Here is a 26630-nt window from a genome sequence, read left to right on the forward strand (position 1 = left end):
CCCAGAAAGAGTTAAAGGGGAAGGGAAAAAATGATCGACTCAAGAGTACTCAGTTTTATGACACAGAGGGAGCCTCATGTAGCACTAGGCCAAAGGAGTTGTCTTTAGATAGACTGACTCTCAGCAGAAATGATGATGAGAGAAGTTGCACAAGTTGGGCACAGGAAATGTCAGACGAAGATAGAGACACCTTCCATGGAGAAGGAAGAAGGGACGTATGTGGCCCTGAGGGATGTTTTTCAATGGAGAAGGAAATCAGATTGACGGATTTAAACGCACCTGTAACCAGGGCGCCAGAGCCACTGACACATTCAGATCGCCCCAAGGGGCAATAGCGCGGTGAAAGGGGAGAATCGGCACCTTATGTGAGCAGACTAAGATCGCTACCTGGTAGAAGGCGATGTGGTAATATTGTTCCTGCATTGGACAGACAAATGATGATAGATGAGAATGAGTAATATCGTTCCTGCATTGGACAGACAAATGATGAGAAATGAGAATGAGTTTGGGGCGTAGCAGTTTCCCTTGTTGGAAAAAGGAGGGGCTAGACCACAATATATACTGTGACCCCAGATGGATAAGGATAACTTAAGGTGTAAGCTGCCGAGCTTAACTTTGGGCACTGGGAAATGGATACATGAATTAGAGAACATGACGGGAAGTAACACGTTAGCGATAGGGGACATTAAAGGTCTCCTCATCGCCATATTTGGTGAGAGAGCTGATGACGTATGGAAAAGGGCAGGATACCCTGGTGTGACAATAGTTAACACTGCTCACGATGATACACCATTCCATAACTGCAGGGTGGCGGTCTGGAAAGCACTTAGAGTACTATATCCAGACACATCCGATATGGGAGCTATAATGATGAAAAAGATGAAAGACGGAGATGATCGTTGCTTTACATTCAACATTTTCAGGAATCTTGGGCTTTGGAAATGCACAAGTGATGGGCAAAATCTATACCAGTATTTTATCATATATTATGCCAGGGGCTACCAGAACCAGTAGAGAAGCAGCGTAAGAAATTAGTGGGTATTGAAGCCAAACCGTGGTCAGAGATTCAGCTGACCATTGTGCACTATTGCAGGCTCCTGCAGGAGAAGAATCGCAAAAAAGATGATGCCCAGAAAGGCAAAGAAGCAAAATAAGTGCAGAAAAAACAGTCTAAATATGCCGTTGAAGGGGGGTCTTGACGAGTGTAGATGGACCGACGCCACAGCAGAATGCAAGTATTCCACAGGTGAATAACCAGCGGCAGTTTGACCAGAGTAATAATGGCTTTACTCCGCGCAGTGGATTTTGAAGAAGAGGTTTTCAGAATAATCAAGGAAATTGGCAGAATAATCGGGCAAGTTTTCAGAACAATCAAGGTGGGTTTCAATACAGGCAGAATGATGGTCAGAACATGCAGGATTGGCAGGTTAGGAGGCCAACCCTATGTTGGACATGTGGGATGACAGGGCATTTTGCTATAGCCATAGTGCGAGGTGAAATGGCTTTGCTTGATGGGAATGATGACAGAGGCAGACAATGGTGTGCAGTGATTGCCATTGAGAGAAGGTTACAGATTAACTGACGTCACTGATGAGGACATGTTTGGCGATCATCTATCTGATGATGAAGTAGTATTTAAGATGAGTATTACTTATTGGGTGAGAGCAATCAAACGAGAGGTACCTCAGAAAATGATGTTGGCACAGCAACATCCCGAGTATTTTGAGGAAGATATGGTAAAAGTGCCAGCTTCATTATGAACTACAGGCCCCTATGACGTAGGCCTATTGAAGGGGGTTGGAGAAGTGAAGATTAAACTGAAACCAGGACAAATTTTACCTCGAGCATGATAGTATCCCATGTCTCGCGAGACAGATGAAGGTATTTTCAAAACAATTTCTGCCATGATGGAGCAGGGCATCTTAGTGACGTCAGAGTCACCGTGTAATACTGCTGTGTATCTTATCAAAAAATCTAAGGGGGGGGTCATGCCATTTAATCCAAGACCTTTTCCCAATAAACCAGATTGTAGAGGCGGAGTTCCCTCTAGTCCCGAACCTTTCTACAATTCTATGCAATATACCTGTTGGAGCACAATATTTCACTGTGATTGATTTGAAAAATGTGTTTTTCTCAATCCCATTGCACAAAGATTCACAGTATCTGACGTCATTTACGCTCAGACAAATGCGATTGAAAAGTACTCGGCTGCCCCAGAGGTATTGCGAGTCTCCATCAATTTTCAATAGAGTCCTGCAGATGGACTTGAACAATATTGATTTGGAAAGTGTTGTTCTGCAATACGTAGATGACATATTAGTTTGCAGTACTACAGAGGAGGAGTGCAGACAGGATTCTGTCCAGCTGATGATAATACTTTCTGACAAAGGATATAAGGTGGAAATAAGGTTGACAAGGAAAAGTTACAGTATTGTCAACAAGAAGTGTTGTACATAGGCCAATTGATTTCACATGAAGGACGAAGGTCACTCCTGAGAGGGGTGAGGCCATTTTGAAAACCGCAAAACCACACACAATAAAACACATGCAGAGGTTTTTGGGATTATGCAATTATGTCAGAGCATGGTTCTTTGATTACAGTTCATATATAAGGCCTTTATTACAGGCTTTAAAGAAAGCACAGGTAACACAGGAAAGAATCGCGTGGACTGAGAAAATGGAGGAAGCATTTGAAGAGCTTCAAAAAGCAATTTGTACAGCTCCAGTTTTAGGGATTCCTAATTATGCTGAGGAATTCTTTTTATTCTCGCACACAGATGGCACTGTTATGACAGCAGTCCTCACGCAAAGAACCACGTTGGGGTACAAGCCCCTTCCATATTACAGTGGGATTTTAGACCCAGTAATGAGAGGTCACTTCCCGTGTGAACAGTCTTTGGCTGCCACCGCATTTGCCATAGAGAGAGCTGCAAGCATAGTGATGGGATGTTCCATGACGTTATTTGTAGAGCATGCACTATTTGCTATTCTAGAGAAACCTAAGAGCACATTGACTTCTCAAAGAGCTTCTGCCTACGAGGTAGTTATATCAAATCCAGCAATTAAAATAGTTCGATGCAGAGTAGTGAATCCTGCCATGTTTGTAGCCGAGCCACTGGCAGAGGATGAGCATGCGCATGACTGTGCAAACTATGAAGAGTTCTATGATGAAGTCCCAAGAGTAAAAGAAAATGCTTTGCCAGGTGGAGAAATAGTTTTTATTGGCGGTTCTTCAAGAATCGATCAAAATGATGGGCAGAGATATACAGGTGCTGCTGTGGTAAAATACACAGCTAATGGGGAGTTTCATACATTGGTAAGTGCACGACTACCGTCTCACTATTCAGCACAAGCTGCAGAGTTAATGCTGCTGATTGTCACACTCGAGAATCATGCAAACCAGGAATTAATAGTGTACAGCGACTCCGCCTATGTGACGTCAACAGTGCATGCAGGGTTAGCACGTTGAAAAAGGAGGGCTTCCTCCGAACGGATGGCACGCCAGTGCAGCACGCGGCCTTATTGGATAGGCTTATCAAGGCACTACAACTCCCAGTGGCCATTGCGGTTGTTAAATGCGCAGCTCACACTAAAAAAACAGACTTTATTTCACTCGGAAACCAAGCAGCAGACGATGAAGCGAGAATCGCTGCATGTTCAGAGAATATAATGTCCTTTGAAACACTTGATGTAAAAGAATAAATTGGTTGTGTTGATGAATTGGGTTGAAAAATATAGAGATTTGTCGAAAAGCACAGCTTATGGAGATTCAGGGGGAAGCACCTCAAGATGAGAAGGATTTGTGGACACGAAGGGGGTGTTCTTTTAACCCCTCTGAAGCATTGTGGTGACAGGTAAACCGGTGATGCCTGTAGCCTTACTGAGGGTGGTGCTGGAACAGCTACACTACCCTGCACACACAACTAGGGAAAACCTTGCTGCAATAATTGCTGAAGATTGGTTTGTACCAAATATGTAGAGCATGTTGCCTTCCTTATGACGAACTGCATAATTTGTCAAAAATTCACAGATGGGCATACACTGCACACAGTAAGGGGGGTTATTCCGAGACCCATTGGCCCCTTTCAGCATTTGCATATCGACTGTGTCAATATGATTCAAGTATGTAATGGATACAGATACATGATTGTGTGGTGTGTCCCTTTTCAAGGTGGATTAGGGCAGGTCCCTGTAAGCATCCAGACTCCATCTGTGCAGCTACATTTTTGGTGCAGGAAGTGTTTCCTAGATGGGGAGTATGCAAGGTGATAAGGTCAGACAATGGTCTGCATTTTGTGAACCAAACCTTTGAGCAGATCAGCTTGTTTCTTGGTATAAAGCACACGTTTTCCTTGGCTTATCATCCACAAGGAAATAGAATCTGTGAGAGGCTCAACGACTTGCTTAAGGAAAGGATAGCCAAGTTGAAGCTTACTCTGAAGAAAGGGTGGTTGCATTGCCTCCCTCTGGCATTATATGCTTTGAGGAACCAACCAGGTTCTGACCACCATCTCACGCCTCATGAGATTGTGACTGGGAGGCGGATGAGAACACCCGTAATGCCCCCATCCAGAGATAAAAGTGATGCTCAGTGAACTGCAGATTTGTTTGGCATGGAAATGCATGATTATTTGAACTGTATGACTTCCAGCATTTCTGTTATTTCAAGACAGCTGCAGCGACAAGTGTGCAGGGCAGTACAGAACACAGAAAGAGATGCTTCAACAAAACAATTTAAAGAACTTTGTCTTCCTAAATTATTCACCGGAGATGAGGCCTTATTTCGAAACCACACGAGAAAAAGGTGGGAGGAACCACGTTTCAACAGACCAATTACCATAGAAGACGTCTTCATTGCGTCTGCTGTCAAAGTGCAGGGCAGGCGTGCTTGGATTTTTATTAGAGACTTCAAGATTTTTGCTGGAAAAACCTCTCTGCCCCCAGCACCCAACCGAGAAGCAAGTACTAGCATCAGGGAAGAACCACCTCACGCGCAGACAAGATCTATGACAAGGAAGAAGGAAGCAGAAGCTGACAAATAAGAAAGATAAAAAGTGTTGGACTGTGGCTTGATTTGGGGCACTCCTTTTTGCTGGCTTTGAAAAGGTTAAGGAAAGCAAATTCGAACACTCTGTGCAAATCTATCGCAGGGTTAAGGGAAGATCTATATTCTTAAAGCCACAGTAGCTTATTGACTTTGGACTGAGGCCTGCTTAAGCCTTGATAAGAAGAGAGTTGCCAGACTCTGATTGTGGCTTTGATAACTGGAAGAGGGTGCAGTATCCTGATTCGTTCCATACTGAGTTCTTGTTCGGATTTGCCCATGGTGTTATCCAATGACAACGTTTCAAGGATTATGTTTGAAGTTTTTCTCTATGTGCTGCACTCATATCCAGCGATTGTGGGGAGAACTTCTAATATACGTACATTTTTGCAAGATTCTAAAAATGGCCCTATTGTAAGGAGACTACTTGCAGAAATTATCAAGCAAGTTTTGCAGATATCTGAGTATAGTATGGGATAACACAAATGCCCCTGTCACCTGAGGCTGGACACAGACTTGTTGGAAGGGTTTTCTTTTGTCTGATTGAAGAATACCCAAATCCTGCTGGCAGACACACGGATATGCTCACATTTCTAAGGGATCCCAGTAACACTGAAATCTGGCTCAGATCTTGGAGAGAATAATAATCCAAGTAAGCCTATATTCCGAGAGAACCCAGAGGACGGTGGTGTGAAACTTTCCTTCGAGGGACAGATCGAGAAGGTTGCTGGCAAAGAAAGACATTGGGCCTCATTACACGGAAGGCGGTAATCCAGGGTGCTATTAGCACCCTGGACCATGCCGGTAAATTACCGGCACCGCCTTGGCGGAAAGGGGATTTACCGCCCCATTCCAAGGTTGGAGGGGCGGTAAATCCCCCTTCCGCCATTGCCCTTCCCCATTCCCATTTCTGCCCCATAGGGCTCTATGGGAATGGGGAAGGCGCTAATTACGGCACCGCAATTTTGCGGTGCCGTAATTAGCTCCGAGGTCCCTTAGCGGGTTGGTACTTAACGCCTGCAAGAAGCAGGCGTTAATTCCTCCAACCCGCAAAGGGACCTCGTAGTACGGCGGTAAGGGTTAACGGTCACCGTTGCCATTAACGGTGACCGTTAACCCTTACCGCCGTCTGTGTAATGAGGCCCATTTTGTTTTATGCTGAAAGAGTGTCACCATGTCGTCTGGCTTAAAGCAGATCGGAGGAGTGGACTGTGAGTTGATATATATTGTACAACTGATCTAGACATATTGAGAGCAGCTTTCTTATTGCTGGAGACATTTATATTTTGTATGGTTAAAAACGAGTTCCAGGAAGAATAAAGGTTGAGAGGTCATTTCTATTAATCAGCAAGCAGACCAGTGGATCAAGAACAAAGGTGCCAAGGCAGGACAGGAACTTCCAGGAGGAGTGTGTAATGCTGATGTATTAAATAATTACTTGTTCCTTCCTTAGGCAATAAAGATGGGTAGTACTAGTAGCAACTTTGTGATCCTGGACATAGAAAGACATTAACGTTGTCCACGGAATAGGTGTTCTACATCAACATACCTTTGCTTTATTTATGGTTGCATTCTGTTTATAATCATACTGCTTTCACTCACAGTCCACACATCCTACTACCTTGATATACATGGGGCTAAGACTCCAGTGAATCTTCCTGAGCAAAAGGAAGTAACAATTGTGGCAACTTCGAGACACCCAATGCCCTATGTAGTCATTCCTGTTCCAAAGAAAGATGACCAAGTACCTGAGTCTGAGATAAGCACCATTAGCAATCATTCACATGCAAGAAAGGTTGTAGAAACTCTGGTTGGACACAAGAAGCAGTTCTGACAAAATGGACAAGATGAGAGGTTGCCAGACAATGTGCCTATATAAGTAATGCATGCAAATACACCTGCTCCTGTAATGAATAACCCAAAGGTAACTCCTAGAAGACAGACATTTATGGAGTTTATCCAAGATATTTATATGCCTCAATGGGCAATTGATCAAAGGAAGCTATCTGAACCTTCTCCTACCAGGGAAACATTAACAGGTGTACCTCGTCCATTGACAGATGTGCCTATAATCTACCCTGAAAGAAGGAGTTATGCTGGTGCACTTCATGACATGATTCTGAAAGGTCACATGAGGAGAATGAGAACTAAAAGAAACACTCAAGAAGATGATTTTGAGCTAAATGATTAGTTAAACAGTACAGCACATTTGGGAAATAACATTTGGTACGAGCATATGAAAGAAGTAGGAAGAAGGACCTCGAATGAGGAGTGCTTTATGTGTGCACTCATGCCATAAAGTATGGGAAAGGCATTGTCTTTCACACATAGCACTTTGCAAAACCAGAGGCCAGTTCATGGATCGAGATGCCTACCTCAAATAGGCAACTAAATGGACAGATCCAGATGAAGATGACTATGTGCAAGATACTAAAACAAGAAATAAAGCCCACACTAAGAATCATGTGATCATATATGATAGCCAGAAGTAAAAGGAGCTGGAATCGGATGGGAAGTGAATAAGAAATTGGAAGTCACAGGAAAATCTGCAGAGGACCCTTGAAGATGGAAAAATAGAGATCAAATGCAGATCTGCGGATCTGTGTTATCACCCAATTTATGGGAAGAAGGAGTGGTCATCTGCAGAGCCTGGGTGATCATTGGATGCTATAAACCAGTCATTGACATTGTGCAGAATGGCTGTAAGCCATTATGGCCAATACTTGCTAAATTACTGACTTCGGTTGAAGACAGAGGAGGACCTCTGCAGATTGTACCACTGGAACGTTCAAAGCTGTGCCTCAGAAATAATGGCACAGGAATGGTAAATGGTACATCAGTGATCATGGATCATTATTGGGCTTGTGCAGCAAGAGCCTATATCATATTGCCTGCAGATTGGGGAGGAATATGCACACTGGTGAATGTCCATGTTCCAGCTTTAGTGATCCCAAAGGGTGATTTACATATTGACAATTTCCCAAAAGCAGATGCTCACCTGAGGAAGAAGAGATCTGTGGAACTGATAAAGAGGATGACGAGAGAGAACAATTTGTCAGCTAAATCAATAGAAGCTTTCGATGCCATGCCATATGAGCACAGACTGTTTAGTCAGACCTCATCTGTGTTCACGTTGATCTTCATGCCAGCTGTTTAGGTTGGAGCAAATACCAAGTGGCTACAAATCACCAGGTGGAAATTGCTGCAGACAATTAACACTACAATAAAAGGATTCAATGCAATCAGAGAATAGATGAGAGTCATACAATTGATGACTCTTCAGAACACATATGTCCTAGACATGATCACAGTAATGGATGGAGGTGTTTGTGCAAGAATTGGAGAATCATGTTTCACATTTATACCTTCTCATGATGACGAGAATGAAGCATTGACAGAGGCCATAGACATGCTGACAAAACTCCATGGCCAGATGATAGAGGAAGTAGAAGACATTGCTGATGACAGCTGGTTTGGATCACTCTTCTCTTGGGGCCCACAATGGATGGTAGACATCTTCAAGTTCCTTGGAGCCCTGATAGTGATGATATTGCTTGGATGTTGTGTGATCAAGATAATAATCTCACAATGCAAGAAGACGGCAAAGAAAGCCATAGGAATGAAGATCATGATCGATGTTGAATCAAGATGGAAGCCCAAAGACCTGACAGATGAAGAGATCAGAGACTTTGTGAAAGCCAGTATCCATGCACCTGAGGAGACAAAGTTCCTGTATTCGAAAAACCATAAGAAATATGTGGGAAGATGGATCTACTGCAGTCCAAATGGACAGTGCCAGTTTATGACATGGAATAAAGATGAGCATGTGAAGACAGCAGGATGCCTGAAGGGAGTCATAAAGATATGGGTCCAGAAGAAGTTGTTCTTCAGACCAAGCTGCCTGGATGTGAAGGATGATGTGGGAGTGGTCAATGAATCGCCCAGAGGGGGGATTGTAGAGAAGGAGAGAAGTATCCCCACCTCAATCGACCCGCCCTTTTTATCTGTATGCTGGAAACCAGACTAAGAGACGTATACATAACAGCTGAATCGACAAAGAGCAGAATATGGACTCAAATCGACAGGCTCATGCAAAAATTCATATGGGATGGCAAACCACTGAGGATAGCTTTATGGAAAATGCAACTTCCTCTAAAGTAGGGTGGCATGAATCTTCCCGATTTCTTTGAATACCATCTTACGTTTATGGTCAGACATCTGTGCAAGACCTTCGGTGCAGAAGAAGATCAGATCACAATTGGCTCCCAGGGCTTTATTGACGATGGCGACAGAACCTGCCAGAGGGCAAACCCCATTGACTGCATTTATGCAAGAATGCTGATGTGACATATCGAAAAGTTAGGGAACTGATCCATATCTATTTCCAGATGCTTCTATCTGGCGTAATCCGGCATTGACCTCAAGACGAAAAGCAATATTCTGGCCAGCTTGGTTTCTAGGTGAAATAAAATACATAAAGGATTTTGTTAAGGGTGAGGATTGGATCCCATTTGCACAACTATGCAATAAATCTGATATGAGTGAGTGCACTTATGCTGAATATAGGAAGTTGAAGGGCATTATCAAAGCCAAAATTGACCCTTCGCATTTAGCAAATCATAGTGCAACTTGGTCAGCATTGCAGACCTGCAAGCATGCTTTACACCCAGCTGCCACTAGGGACAGAATTTTGAAATCATGCCAGAAAAGGAGATCCAGAGATTGCTAATATCTGGGTTGAAGAACTGGGTGAAGCAATTGATCAAGGCTGCTGGATAAGGTGCTGTGGCAATGTATGATTGGTGAACCTATTGGACTCCAGAACGCATGTTCAAGAGACATTTACTGGAAAGTGAACATTGCTGGAAGTGCAACCGGGCAAGGGGCAGTTTAAGTCATTTGATTTGGTTCTGTCCAAAAACTAGAACTTTTTGGGAAGGGGTTTGTGAAAGACTGGGCTTGGTCCTGAGTTGCACTGTCAGAATGAAAGCTTCACTCTTGGTGCTTGGAGATGTATCTTTACTCGATGACATGCATTCTGCAGGAAAATATGGATCCTCAGGGCTTGTATGATTACCAAAAAAATGATCTTGAGGTCCTGGAAATCGTCTGCCTCCTTCTGTATTGACGATTGGGTGGAGGGTTGTTACCCTCATCTACCTATGAGAGGGTAATTTATAAACAGTCTGGAGATACTGACAAGTTCTTAGATATATGGGGATGCGTTCTTGATGTTTATGGATGTGTCCCGATCAAAAGCATTTTCTCTGTTATCCACTTCTTCTTCACGTCCCACTTCTTTCTTTTTCTTCTGCTTTCTCTTATTATCATTTGTTCTCAATGATACTTGCTTAATAGTTTAGTAAACGTGTATCTATGCACTTGGATGATTGTAATGTTAAAACGGTTCTCGAAGTTTTCAACCAAATCTGTTAACTTTCATGCTGTACGGAATATAAACCAATAAAAATTGAAACCAGAACAGCTTAACAGTGTTTGCCAGTTAATGTAAGAACTGGTGCCAGTTCTTTGGATGTCTCACATTCTCTGCTGTACACTATTTGTAATGAGTGATGTTCTATTTTGCACTATACAACGTACCTGCCTGCATTTAATAAACTCCATATTTTTAGTTCATAGAGCTCTGTAAATTACGTTTTTACCGTGCAGTACGTTGCAATTTATCTGATGAAAGAAGAACATTTTATTTAGAAAAGTAGTTTTCAGAATACAAATTTTCAGTTAGTGATGAAATCCATGTCATATTCCGGGGTAGTCTTGCAGGCAAGAACGTAACTACATGCATTTTACAAGTACATCTTCCAAAGCACATCACACTGAAATGAAGCAGAGCACCATTTTAGCCGTTCTCGCTTTAAATTGAGGCAGGGTCCATTACTCTCTTACTCTCCCCTACAATATGCATTGGTGCAGACACATGACACTTTGCTTTAGGATACCAATGGCAGTCTTGATGGTTCCTCTGTTGTGCACAAGCCCCCTTGTAGCACATGATCCCACTCATTTTGGGGATGTTGCACGGCCAATGATCTACCTCTTCATTGCATTGGATATTCTTTGCCATCTGTGTAGTGAAGAGGATGGTGGTGTTGCTTTATAGTACAGGTCTGGAGTAAGGAGGTTGCTGGGCAGTGAGGTGGGTGTAGTCACATTCACACGGGCCTTTGGATGTTCACTCCTTGTATCACGCTTTCCACATGCACTTTAATACCCGATTGGACTCGAAGATGTCTGCATCATGCTAGGAACCTGTGAATCATTTGTAGAAGGCAGTGAACCATAGGTGTTCATCACAGCTGTTGAGACTGCTTTAGCATTTCGAGACTTTTTGATGGGCAGATGTGTGCCACCAATGGCACAGAAGAACAGAAGTCCTCTTGGTGCGTTGTATGTCCTCTGGGGTGTGTAGATGGGTAAATCATCTTGCCACTGGTGGGTTCGGCACATCCGTGATTTCCCATGCTGCTTTGCTGGTGAAGGGTTAGGCTATGCCCATGGTGTGGCCTGTGATTCATTGCAACTAGCCTGTTACCTAACAACGTAGACCACTGAGCAGTTTCAGCTCTGCTGTCATGGCATGTGTGGTAGTCTTATTGGGTGTGATGTCACTGTTTGTCATGTGAAGGTTGTTTCTCAAAATATCCCTATTGAGGCTGTGTCTAGTTTATGTATTTTAAACAGGGCATAGGTTCTTACATGCATTGCCAACGATGCAGGGATAGCGGGTCAGTCCCACACTAACACAGTTGAAAGGGGAATGAAGAAGGTTTGAATGGATTTTCACCAGGAAGTGTTTTCAATTCATAGGAAATAGTCTCAAAAAGTTTGAGCTAAAAGTAATATTTCTTAAAGTGCAGGGTGAAAGCACTGATATCTCCCATTACGTGGTTAAAAGTGTAGCTTTTAAGATGAGGCTCAAATATCTAATTATATGGAAAGTGAATCTAAAGAAGAAAATAGTTGTGTTATGTAAAACCAATAAACAGTGTGTAATCTTTCACAAAAGATAGGTTTATTCAACTAAAACATCGTTTTGTTTCATAGCTTTCAAGAACACAGATTACAACTAAACCCAATGCTACTTTTATAGGAAAGAGAGACCCAAGCAAATGTAATCACTGTGTTCAAAAGCTAATTGTAAAAAAATGGTTTTGAAAAAACGGTCCATTTCTGAGTTTTGCACTGAGCTGTAATTTAGAGCAACAGTGAGTGACATGCCGATTGTATTTTTGGAAATGTCACTTTGTTGCAACTGCTGTTCTCCTCTTTGCAAGGAACACCGCATTACGCAGTGTGCAGGATTCAGGAGCTGGAAAGCCTATCATTTCATTTGGGAACAATACTGGAAGGCGGTTCATGTCAGTGTGACTAGTTTATTTTTGCAGATTTTCTAAAGCTTGGGGTTTTTTGACAGCTAGAGGTTCAGATGAGGCAGCGGAAAACAGTCTCGGGCTTGCCTGGAGGGCAATAGGGCTTTGCCCAAAGTGCCGGCTGACATGCTAGTCTGGGTCAGTCTTTATGGTCAAAGTGGATCCGTTTTTGGGCCAAATTCGGCCAGGTTGATGCGTTACTTCACTGTGAAGCTAGTAGTTTTGACCAGTGTTACAATAACAAATGTTCTTTAAAATGCACAATTTGAAGCACATTTCACCTTGGGCACTACTAAAACTGTCACAAGAAGGGTGCACTTCTGTTTGCGACTGTGGGATACTTTTGTATTGGTGCACGGCCAATTTTATGCCTGACTCCAACCCTGGGAACATCCATTCTCTCCTCTTTAGTACAACTCATACCGCAGCAAATACTTGCATCAATGTGAATACTGCTGCCCTCCTGTACACAGTTAAAGGTTCCTATCAGGATGGCTGCATTTCACATCATCAAAGAGAAATATTTTCAGCGACTATGGTGTGTATGTTTCTCTGATTAATGCTGAAGCAACACATTGTGTGGAGCATTGGTGCCGCTGGGGGAAAGGACCTCCATGCGCCACTACCAGAAGTGTCGCTAGGGGAGGGCTGCGGGCAGGGGTTCGGGGGTATAGCCCTTGGTCTTTTGGTTGTAGCCCTGGTTGGAAGCTCAGGGGTTACTACCAAAAGGCTAGCTAGCCCCGAGCCCCGACAGTCTTGACCTTAGCGCAGCACCGGCCACTATGCATTTTATTTCTTCATTCAGGGGATCCAGGGGACATAAATTGCTTCGTGACTGGCCTCCCAACCCCCTATCATGTTCCAGCAAAGTTTTTCCTTGATTTATTGAAAAAATCTCCGGATAACAAATGAAGGGGACATATCACGGGTTCTCCTGAGTGTATGAATACCTGGCATCAAACACCAGAGCTAGGCAGCCACTTTTTCAGAATGTTAACTAAGCTGAATTGTCTTTTTGTTCCCCCTGTTACAAGGAAGAGTATTCCAAAATACTGGAGCTGCATTTGACAAAGCGCAGATCGCCACCATGAGTGTCGAATGAGGCACCCCTGCATGGTCAGACACAAAGCTTCTGAGGAGTTAGATTTGGCACGGCTGCCACAGGGACGTCATTTCACCAAATTGCTAGGGGTAGCAGAAGTGACATCACATGACCCTTGACCTCTGATGACATCACAGGAAGTGATTTGCCCACCATGAATTGATATCGCAGGAAGCGATGGAATGCGACCTTTCACCCCTTGAAGTGGCATCAGATAGCATTCTTCCTAAGTACACTACGAAAAATATGGTTACGATATCACTATAATGTGATATACATTTCATACAAGAATGGATCGCCATATGTATCGTTGTGATCAGTGTGTATAGGCCGTATTACTAAATTACTGTGAATGCAAGGAGACGTCCATGGCCAAATGAATAGCACTTACGCTTAAGCGCTTTATATAGAAACAATATACATACAATATAACCCACCCTGTGTTGCTACTCATTTATCGTGAAAACAAAAGATGGGTAACCCCTTCGTCGCTGGCAGAGGGGAAACTACTGGTAATTATCAAACAGAGGTCATGCCAAGCGGAACAAAATTCAAATGAATGCATAAGTGTTGCAGCAGACTTCAAAGGGCCAATGCCCAGAGAGGCACAACCAGATCAAAAGACAACCCAAAGACAACATATATAAAGAATCTTTAGTTAAATGTTATTATTTATTCACAAGTAGATAAAATTTCATATTAAATCTGTGTTTAACCCATAGAACATATTGGGTTTTTTAAAGAATAAAGTGCATCGCAATTAAAGTGCTAATAACATCCTAATGGAAACCACAAGGGGATCCACACCGCATATACACGAGTGAAAAACCGTCGGGTGAAGGGGATCATGTGAAAAGGGACTGGTATTCACGAGTGTAACAGCAGAAGCATTTATACACGGATAAAATCCAATCAACCTGAAAAAATGGCACAATTCATTCTAATGGGGTGCCATTTGTCGACTACACTGTTGTAGGGACTACAGAATAGTTAAGAGTCAACCTAACAAAACCTATTTACATCACATACGGTAGTTTCGACGGATTAGAACATCTAGCTGTACTTCAGTTGATGTCCGTCTTCCTCAGGATGGTGCACTCCCTTGTTGTCAAGCGCCACATAATAAGGATGAATTCAAATGTACAGACATTTTAAAACCAGAAATGAACAAGAGACCAAAATGGGTGTTGTTAACCCTAAAAGGGAAATAAAAACATACAAGAAAAACACACAATGGATTAAAAATTGTTCTGGGTGAAACAATCATGAGGACATAGTCCATAATCGAAGTTCAAAGCAACCACAAAGCACAACCGGGAGAAGTAACAAATACCGTATTCTCGACCAGGTAAATTGGGACCAACATCATGTTTTTCAATTTAGAGATGTGTCAACCATGTAACAGCCAGACCTCAATTAATGAGTCTGCGGAGACAAAACACAAGAACCTCTAATGAGATTGGGAAAAAATTCCCTAATTCTAAATTGTAGAGCAATACATATTGACTGCTGACTCTTTAAAATACAGCGGAACCTTAACCTAGCGGTGCATTGTAATGACCAACTCACCTAATATAAATGACTCGGATAAATAGCCATGTCCAGAAGCACAACCAAAAAATGGATAGTAGACTCAGAATGGAGAGTCTTTTTATTCGCCATTTTCTTCATCCAGTACCTTCATACTGTATGAATTTCGAGTGCTGAGCACAAGAAGGACAAAGAGAAGATCAGCAATAGTTATGTATGTGTTTAAACGGGCTGCTAAAAGTAAGCAACCTTAAGACACGTTTTCGTTCATGACGTCACGTAAGGCCGTGATTTTAATATCTTAATCGCGACCAAATGCTGAAAATAAGCCACCTTGAAACACATTTTCATTCGTAACGGCACATAAAGCCATGATTTTGATGCTTTAATTGCAACCATCTGCAGCTTTGTGCATTGTGACTGCGTTGGAACATGGCTGAGTAAAAGCTGACGAAGAATATACATAGACAAAGTTAAAAAAAGAGATCCTAAAGAGATAGTACATTCTTTCTTGTGCATCTGGCCCGTGAAACATCAGTCACACAAAGCCCCAAGAAATCACCAAACGGTAACACCAAGAGAAAAATGCGATAATCGAAGTAACGCTGACTCCTGCACAGAAGTGCCCCCCCGCTCCCTTTAAAAAAGAATTATGGCGGTGCGGGGGTCCCCCGCAGGTTCCATGGGTTAATATCACTGCAACAAAAATGGTGCCATTCTTGTATGGTGATATTTCTGAGGGGATATTAACACATGGAACCCAAAAAGTAAAGCTCTTTATGGGAGATGCCATGCAACCCAGTTCATAAGGACATATCAGAAAGTCGCAGCTTTTCTGGGAATTTATCAGTAAGGACAGAGCTTTCTAAAGATTGTGTTTAATGGGGTATGCTGGAATATTTCGATCATAAAACAAGCATTTGGAAGCAATGAGCATCTGCATGACTACAAGCCTTCTACACAATGAAATGACAGATTCCTGCAATATTGAAAACTCCACAGTTAGCACCCAGCAATCCTTTTCTGACCTATGCACAGAAACTCATAAACAGTTACTCTCCTTCTTCATCTGAAACCATGGGTGCCTTGAGAAGGATTCGAGGCATCAGTAAGTGGAAAGAGGTCTGATTTAGATCAATGTATTACCAACTCTGAATAATTGCCAAATTTTTCAACGTCCCATATAAACATATTGAGGTAAACTTCAGGATATTTACTGTAAAGTAATACATCATCCTGACATAACGATATAATACTGCTTTAGGAACCCAAAGCTAGTAACCAGTTGATCTGGCATGCTCTACCCATTACAGCTAGTGAGTCCATCACCATGGCAAAGAGGAGAGGCCAAAGTGGACGCCTATGCCTTATGCCATGTAGCAAAGTAACAACTGAAAAGGTTGAGAGTAGAATGTGACATCACCCCAGCAAGAGGTTCAGATTATAACAAACAAATAGACTCCCTCATGTGACTACCCAATCCCATTCTCTCTGTTACTTGGGACGACTGACTCCATGCTAACATACCTTGCTAAGATAGGAACAACACTACTGAAGTTGTTCTGGGAAAGCAGTAGCAGGTCATCCATAATGAAATGCAGCGTACAGCCTTCCCGATATGGAGGGGATTTCACTGCTTTTCATTATCTAGAGGGGCATGCAGGTATAATTAGTGTACACATTTCATCCGTGCACTAATTTCAACAGAGTCCCTGATCTCAATAGGGAAGGTAATCACCAATGTAAAAGGGATCCGAGTGTGCAGTTAGGTGTGATTTGGGGCTGATAGGAGGCACTGTGAGGACCAACCCAAACCAAAAAAAGGGGTTAATTGCGGTTAGCAATGTAGTGTAGTCTATGGCTACATAACAATTAACTTTACTTAATACTAATGTACTTACCTTACTAACTTTAACAAAACTAATGTTAGAGAATATTAGTAATTAGAATGTGTGCAGACTGTGGATGCTAGCTCAGAGAATAAATGAAGACTTGAAAGCTGAATGTGATGCTCAGAGCACGATAGAATTTCAGAATTTGTTTTTGCAAAGACAGCAAATTGTTTGAGCAAGGGGAACAGGAAACTACAGAAGAAGCTGCTTTGGAAAATAGAATGAAAATGTTACATGCCTCCAGGTGAGAAATCAACGCTGTACACAGGTGATTGTCAAAAAGAAAAAAGGCTTCTGGAAGCTTACTGGGGGTGGCCAAGTTAGGGGAGGTGTTTGGTTGATGGAAATGGGTGGAGAGATCCTATGGGCTCTTTATGGAGTTATAAGCAAAGGAGGACAGAAAGAAAAAAGGCCTTAAAAGGAAGAGGAGTAGTAAACAGGGGGTGGCTGCTGAGAAAAGGTTTGGGAAAAAGGATGTTCGAGAGAGAAGAACACACATTCAAGTGATTTGATTACTGGTGGCTGACTGGCTTTTGTGTGCTGTAAGACTGCAATGTCGGAGCTGAGTCGAACAGCACAAGAAGGAGGGTGTCAGGTGACCTTTGCTGAAATGCAGCAGTTGACAGTGGAAGAGAGAGCCTGTGTGCTTTGTGGAAGAGATTGTAGAGGAGCAGGTAGGCGTTATCCTGCCAATCCCTGCCCCCTCACCACCAACATATTGGAACAGTCGAAGAAAAGCTACATGTGTGACCCCCTGTATTGTTCCTATACAACATTGAGTGTATGAGAGGCGTCATGCACTTAGACAGCCATACAGAATGTACCCTCGCACTGAACGTGTGGAACAATGTCTTATGGAAGAGTTGGAAGGATGTCGCCTGCCAAGATGTCTGAACGCATCAGTGACAATTGTGGATAGATGTTAAATGAAATATGACAAGGACAAATTGATGTCATGAAGAAGATATATGAACTTATGCTGAAATGATATGAAAATCCTAAGTAATGAAGTAACTGAAACACTAAGAGTAACATGAACCTGAAGTTGAAGTGATCATGAATCTAAAAAGAAATGAAGCAACTTACTGAACTTACTGACCAATAACTGTATATATGCAGTAACGCAAAGGTAGAAAGAAACTTATAGAAGCTTGCTATAGAGGAATATATATCATGGAAAGGACGGCCATATTAGGAAAATGGAGGACGGTTCACGTTGAAAGTAACCATTCTACCTCAGAAACAGGCCAAAGTTGTACGAATCAGAAGGCATGAAAAGACAGCCCATGAGCAGACCAGACGATGCGTCAAAGTTGGCCCAGAGCGAAGATTCTATTTTGAAAGGATAAGTACAGAGCACAAAGGGAGTACATGGATAAGCCCTGAATGTGAAACATTCTACTTAGATGAAGAAAAACGAAAACATCTGTGAGAGCCAAACTGCTGATCAATTAGAAGTGTATAAAGTTCATATAGGATAAAGTAAGCAAGTCTCTAGAGGCCAAGAAAAGCAAAAGAACCTTGCATAATTAAATCAAATAGCAGTGAATGGAAGGCTGGAATGTACAACGTTGTGGTGCACCCACACGTGACCCAGAAGTAAAAAGAAAATGACTATCCATTAGAGCTCTAAGCTAAGATAGTGGTGTGCTCATACTCCCTTGAATGTTCCAGAACAGTGAGCAGCAACAAGGTCAAATACAGACGGAAGACTTTGGCTGATGGCCTACTGATGACAGATGATGGTCTTGTTCATCGTTTTGTTTCACGTCCATGCTGCTAAGGAGCCGAAGGTCCAAGGTTGGGATAATATGCCAACCAATCAGTGGGGTTAAGGAGACAACCTAACATACAACTTTGCAAGAGCCAGTCACCTTATGTTTTGTCCATCATAGTCAGTACTGTATGCATTTAAAGCTAGTCCAAGGCATGCCCTAAAGACAAGGGGTAGCCAACGAAGCATTAATAATTACATATTTTATAAGTAGATATGTTCGCTTAACCAATCCCTTACTTTGATTGGATTTGGAATTTGCCAAGTAGAATGACATAATAGATGACGTACAATGAGGTATAAGACCTCCATGTAATCAAGCTACTGTGTACATGTGCAAGCATCAGTTTAATGTCTGCCAGATGATGCTGCTTTATTGAACTGATAATAAAGTAGTATTTTGCCATATTCTTTGAGTCGGTCCGGTTATTTGGTCTAAGATCTATTATTGTAATTTAATCCAGCACAAAAGACTCTTGAAGGTGCTAGAGCACATTTGGTAGCAGTGCGGGTGCTTACGGTCTAGTTGACCTAGGCCAGATCTGGACCCCAGGACAACAGGCTACTCCTGCCATTAGCCAAACAACCGCAGTGTTTCCTGTGGAGAACGGCGTGCAGCGTCACGTGTGAAGACGATTTGGTCAGCAGGTCCCTCTTTGATGAAATTCCTGTGTGGTCCCCATAGGTTCCCCTGTGAATGAATGGCAAACTGGTCGGTGGAGGGAGAGTCGATGCCGGGGGACTCGAACTGAGTCAGGGATGTAAGTAGAATAAAGAAAGTGACAAAATAAAGGGGATGGTGTGTGGTATAAATAAATATGTGTGAAACTTAACAGGATTTTTGAGATTACAAAGAGAAAGAGATACTTCAATTCCTGATCCCAAGAGATCAGAAGGGCATGCAAGTTATTTAAGATTCCTGAGGCAAGGTCCATAGAAGAGTACGTGTGAAACTCCGGAACAGAGTGAAATAGAGAAGGGATACCTTTACTAAGATAGTAAAGAAAGGCATACGTACTAAAAATATTTTTTAAATTACTTATGTGTAGGGTTATAAAAGTGTTAATATGCATTTTTTGTTGTGTCTAGACTGATGAATATAAAACAATAGTAAATATTTAAGAGATTAGTGAAAGCTTTGACCAAGAGATTGACTTCAATCAGGAAAGGAGAAATCAAAGAAAAAATAGCATACAAGTAACAAAGAGGCTTTAAACATACTAATCTTCTTTATATTGTTCTTACCGATCTGTCATCATGGGGGATACACCTCTTTTACATTTATGTAGGACACTACTGAGATACACAGAAGAAATAAGGAAATATAATTCGGAATGGGTTGAAGGCACGACCAATAAGACACTCATTCCATGGCCTCAAGGGGGTTTATTGTCAAAAGATGTATTGCAGAAAATGACTACCTATTTGCATGCTACGTATAAGAGAAAAAAGCTGCAGAAAAGATTAGCCATTTTAGAACTTTGGAAAATGTACCAGAGTGAGAAGGAATATCCAGCCCATATGGAGTGGATGCTCAATCAGCATAAAGAGGAGCATAAAGAGTGTAGATATAGAGGAGAAGGGATTTTACCCTTTGACGGAATTAAACGCAATGATGGGGAATTTTAATCCAATGCATGAGCCCCCTGCTTATAGTAGTGAGGATAATGTGGAAGAGGACACGAGCAGAGAAACCAAGAATATATCAGCATGAGAGGCTAGTAAACAGCATGATGAGAGGAAGGACAGGCAAGACAGATGACTGGAGATGAAGAAGCAGGGCATTGATGGGGTTTGAGAAAGAGAGGAGAAAGGAAAGAAAAATGAGAAGAGAGGGCACACAAGAAAGAGAGGGACAAAGAGTGCAAGGGAAGGGAAAGAACGAAGAAGACATGAGGCAAGAAAAGAGAAGGAGAGGCTAGAAGAGACAACATGGGAGAGACAGAAGCCCTAAGAACGAAAGTACGTAGGTTGAAATGAAGGTGAGGGGAAGATGAATCGAGGGAGATGAGCAGAAGAGAAGAAGAGAAGAAGAAATGAATAAAAGCAAGGGATTAAAAGATGATGAAAATATTTATGCCATAGGAGCATAGTGCTGATTAATGCACAAGAACGATGTGAGGAGGAGAGAGGGTCACAACAGCCCCGTAGGGAGCTGCAAGGAAAGCAGCAATCGCATGGGCTGGTGTGCAGGATACTGATGACATAGAGCAAAGGCTAGTGAAGTTATATAGGTAAATGGGGGACAAAGGAAGGTATAAAATCCAACAGAATATAGAAGGATACCTATTAAAGGGAACAGAAGATAGATCAAGTAACGTCATAATAGACGAGTATGGAACATTGGGCCTCATTACGAGTTTGGAGGCAGCCATGCCCTTAACAATGTCATGGCTGCCTCCAAACTCGGGTACGGGTTCCCTGAATGGGGAATTACCGGGCCATTCCGACCTAGGAGGGCCCGGTATTTCCCCATTCAGGGAACCCGGACCCGGACCATCCCCATTCCCATTCGAGCCCCTATAGGGCTCAATGGGAATGGGGATGATGCTAACAACGGGCCCGTTAATAACGGGCCCGTTGTTAGCATGCTGGTCCCCTCGCGGGACCCTCAAAGGACGTCTGGTCTGACCAGACGTCCAGAGCGGGTCCCGCGAGGGAACCTCGTAATGAGGCGGTATGGGTTTAACAGCGCCGGCACCTTTACCAGCGCCGTTAAACCCATACCGCCAGGGTCGTAATGAGGCCCATTGTCTTTAAATAGATTAGATCTTGATGACGCGGAAGGAGACAATAGTCACACAAGATTTGGTATAATGATGTCAGATGAGGAAAGGGAAGAAAACGAAAGAAGAGAGAGAGCATGCAGGTTTTCAAAGGAATTGAGCGTAGATAAAAGTGTACAATGGTCATACTTAGAGGATTATAAAGAGAGGACACCATAATCAATACCATATACTAAGCAAACGCCAGCATGATTGCATGGTACAGGGGATATATCCTTCCATATGTACGTAAATTAAGATCATTACCGGGAAGTAAACAAATGTTAGAGGCTAGCTCTGCTGTGAAGACAAGGAGTGTAGGTAAATATGATTATGATTTAGGGTTTTCGCAAATTCCCATTAATGGAGAAGGGGGAGGACGACAACAATATATACCATGGCCACAGATAGATAAGAATAATTTAAGGTGTACATTGCAGAGTTTGACTTCCGGTGTGGGAAAATGGATTCATGAATTAAACAGGGTGACATCAGGAATGACGTTAGCTATAGGTGACATAAAAGGGCTTCTAGCAGCTATTCTAGGGGAGAGAGCTGATGACATTTGGAAGTCAGCAGGATATGCAGGTGATACTGCGCAAAACACGAAACATGATGGAGCACCATTTAATAATTTAATAATTGTAAAGCAGACATATGGCAAGCGCTCATAGTACAATATCTTGATCAACATAGGTGTGATTATGACTAGGAAAATGGGAGAGGATGAAGATCCTATTGTCCATTTTCAAGATATTCAGGATAGATGGAGGGAGGAGACAAGTGAACCGTGTAATATAAAGGTAGCATTATTTTACCACATTCTGTGTAAGGGGCTGCCTGAGACAGTGCAGAGGCAATTGAAAAAACAGGTGGGAATGAAAGCAAAGCCATGGGCAGAGATACAATTGCCAATCGTGCATCATTGCCGATTAATGCAGGAAAAAATTAAGAAGTATGCTGAGAATAGAATGCAGGAGGAAGCAGAGTTAGAAATTGTCTAAAAGAGCCATTGAGGGAGCGCTATTGACAAGTAATGAAGGAGGGGTGACACAGGAGATACAGTCAGCGCAGCAAAACAACACTGGATATCCCACAGATCAGGAATGAATGTGGTGGTTGGGCACAGCTACTGTTCACTTAAATTGTTGAAATGAAATACTGTATTTTTACCTTCTCCCAAAGATACATAAATACATGCTTGAACCACCAGGAAGACCTATTGTAGCTACTACAGGAGGAATCTTACAACCACTTGGGACGTACATTGACTATTTTATACAACCCATCATACAGAAAACCTCAACCTATATTAAGGATAGCACACACGTCCTACTTACAATGGAACAGATTCAACTGACTGAGGAAGACATTGGGCCTCATTACGACCAAGGTGGTAAGTTACCGCCTGGGCCGTGACTTTACCACCATGGCGTAAACTACGTTTACGCCATGGTGGTTGGCGGACTTACCGCCCCATTCCGACCTTGGCGGGGCGGTAAGTCCCCAATCCCCATTTACCCTTCCCCATTCCCATTTTTGCCCCATAGGGCATAATGGGAGTGGGGAAGGCGTTAATTACGCCACCGTAAATTACGGTGGCGTAATTAACTCCATGGTCCCTTAGCGCCATGGATTTTAACACCTGCTAAAAGCAGGTGTTAAATCCGCCATGGCGCTAAGGGACCTCGTACTCAGGCGGTAAGGGTCGGCGCTGTTTACGCCGGCGTAAATCCCTTACCGCCTGAGTCGTAATGAGGCCCATTCTCTTTACTACAGATGTTAGCAGTTTGTACGCTAGCATCTCACATGATCAAGGACAGGAAGTGGTTGAATGGCTTCTGCTACACCAAGAAGCAAAAGGAGCATCTAAAGAGTTCATTATGGTACTTTTGAATGTAATTTCACTGAACTCTTACTTCGCAAATGAGAACACCATTTATCTACAAATATCAGGGACATCGATGGTTGCCACCATGGCCTGCCATATGTGAACAGTTTTATGTACAGATTCAAAACAGCACGCATCCTTGAACATCCACGTTAGCAACAGTATATAAAAGAATTGGTGAGAAACATTGATGCCATTTTTGGGGTTTGGCATGAAAGCCGAGAAATACTCAATGAGTTCCTAGGATATAGTAACAGCATTGACCAAAGGATACAATTAATGGCAGAAATTGGGAACCCATGTGTGCACTACTTAGATGTGCAGATCAGAGTACAAGAACTGAAAGTATCCACAATGCTTATGTTCATAAGTAGTGCCGGTTAAAGTGCTGGTTCCCACGCCGGGGTAACAATCAGGACAACCGTGATAAAAGCAACAGTTAAATTCATAGGCTGTTTTTACTCCTTGGACCATTGCATAGCCGTCTAACCAGTATTGCCCGTAATGTTCTTCACCACCACGAGTTAGGGCATGTTGTATACAGATTTTGTTTGTTTTTGAGATGCATAATAGCCACTGAATAGTCGGCATGGAATAACGATTTTTATCGGCCGTGATATGTTTCATGGGCATCATCGCAATTGTTTTGGGTTATAGATATAGTTGTCTGTAGATCTGCATACAACAACTAGCCTGTGTGTTATTTGGAAAAGGATCAATGTATTACATGTGTATCCCACCCTTTATAGGTGTTTCACGACGAGTCCCCAAACAAATTACAAGCTTGTCTTAAAATATTGACATCTTCCTGACAGTAGGGCCTTAACTCTTGGTGAAAGTCAAATATGGCGTGTTCATTTGCTTTGTACCAGGTCATAAATTCTTCTTTTTCACTAGGCATCATGTATTGAACCCTGTATTGATCCGGGGTTGGAATCGGCCCGGTGTAGTTTTGGTTAGCAGCTGTGTTAAAAAGATGGGGAAAGAAACCCTTTGAACCGGGAAAACTAAATGCTATTGGAAGCTCACTGAGTTTCATGGCTAAAAGGTTCAAGGGATCAATGAAACATATTTGTAGAGGTACTACACAGATGGCCATTAGCTTAACACCTTGGGTGATAGGTTTTACTTGATTTTTTTCCGTTACTAATTGTCTCAGCACAAAGTACCCATCATAGTACTTGGAATGATGTGCTAGAAAGGTGTAGCCCATGAATGTGCTTGTTACAAAGTGCTTATAAAGGTAGCCACACAGGAGTCCTATGTACATTCCCAATAGGAATCCCTGTTAGATGTCTGGGATAGATGTAGTTAGGTTGATGGGATACATTCTCCTGATGGGCCTCCATGTCATTTATTATTATTATTATTATTATTATTATTATTATTATTATTATTTGTTATGCGCAACCAAAGTGGCCCAGAGGCATACGGGTGCATATCATTATAGTGGAGGTTTCAAGCAGATAGTTTAAGAGGCTGATTATCTAAAGAGGTGTGTCTTGAGTTTATTTTTAAATTCTCCGATTGAACCACAGGTTTTATTATGTTGGATTGTAAGGCGGTCCATATTGTGGGGGCGCTAGACCAGAACACACACTTTTTCACGAGTTCTAAAGAGGTTTTAGGAACTTCAAGGTTTCGATCTCTGTTTGAACGGAGTGACTGTTTTATTTGCTTAGGTTTTAACCTATTAGCTATGTAAGAAGGTGCTGCACCGGACAGAGCCTTAAACGTGATAGTTAGGAGTCTAAAAGTCACCCTCTGCTCTATGGGTAGCCAATGCAGTTTTCTTCTTATCTCTGAAACATGGGCACATTTTCTTAAACCCATGAGTGCTCTTATAGAGCTATTTTGAACGACCTGGAGTTTGTTCAATTCAATTTTGTTTATACCAATAAGTAAAGAGTTACAACAGTCCAGTTTTGCAGATATGATGGCTCTCGCGATGTTTTCACATCCTGATTGTGACAGGAATGGTCTTATATGTGCCAGGAGTCAAATATAGTATTCTGATGAGGAGACTAGGTTGTTTACATGGGCTGACATACTTAGTGATTGCTAAAATATAACTCCAAGGATTTTTATTTTCTCCTTAACTTGGACGACATGGTTATCGATACAGAAAGTTTGATAATCTGATGTCAGTTTGTCCAACCTTTGTTTCAAACCAATCAGCATCAGCTCGGTTTTCCCTGGATTCAGGGCCATGCCGTTTGCATCCATCGATTTCTGGAAGAAATCATATATTTCTGATATGGTCGCTACGTCTTGGTCATAGTTTCTGGATAAAGTAATAAGACACTTTGAGTCATCAGAGTAATTCGAAAAACATATGTCCCTATTTCCAAGATCGTCAAAGAAGGGGACTGTGAACAAATTATATAAAATTTGTGATAGGGCTGCCACCTTAGGTATACCATAATTCATGGTGACTGGGTCTGCCTGTGCTTGTGTACTGCAGACTCTGATAGTTCTTGAGCCTAGGAAGGACAGCATCCAGTTCTTAGCATTAGCACTAAAATTGGCTCTTTCCTCCAGTCTGTTCACAAGAAGTTGGTGGTCCACCAGATCGAATGCCGCTGAGAGGTCTAAGGACATCAGGAGCATTGTGGAACCTTCATTCATTTTAGTCATCATGTTAGATTTTAGATCCAGCAGGGCTGACTCCGTACTGCAACCTGGGCAGAAACCTGACTGTCCATTATTGAGTATAGAATGTTCATTGGTAAAAGCTGCCAGCTGGTTATAGGCCACTCTATCCATGGTCTTCAGGGTGAAAGGGGAGTTGGTAATAGGTCGGTAGTTCTTTGCCTCTCCCAGGTCTAAGTCAGCTTTTTCTAAGAGTGGGATGATCCATGACCCTTTAAGACTACTGGAAACTATGCCCTCTCTAAATGAAGCATTTATAATTTTTGTAAGGGAGCTAATAAGTAACTCAGAGCATGCTTTACAGGATACTGCTGGGAATTGATCACCTTTACACGCCGATGGCTTCAGTTTGGCAAGCACAATCCTGAGATCGTCCTCCGATATTTTCATGAAATTGAATTCCGGAAAAAAATGTGTTTCTTATTCGTAGTTCGAACCCCATCTGTAGCATTCGCTGTGACTGACTCTTTTTTGTTTTTTTCAATACCCTCTTTTATTTTTGTGGTCTTATCTATTATGTAGTTCTCTGTTTTATTCTGAGGTCTGCCAGGTGTCATGTAGCACAGGTGTTCAGCCGAGTTGTCACCAG

This window comes from Ambystoma mexicanum, chromosome 7p (genome assembly GCF_040938575.1).
Source record: "Ambystoma mexicanum isolate Mex_15411 chromosome 7p, UKY_AmexF1_1, whole genome shotgun sequence".
NCBI classification, from domain to species: Eukaryota; Metazoa; Chordata; class Amphibia; order Caudata; family Ambystomatidae; genus Ambystoma; species Ambystoma mexicanum.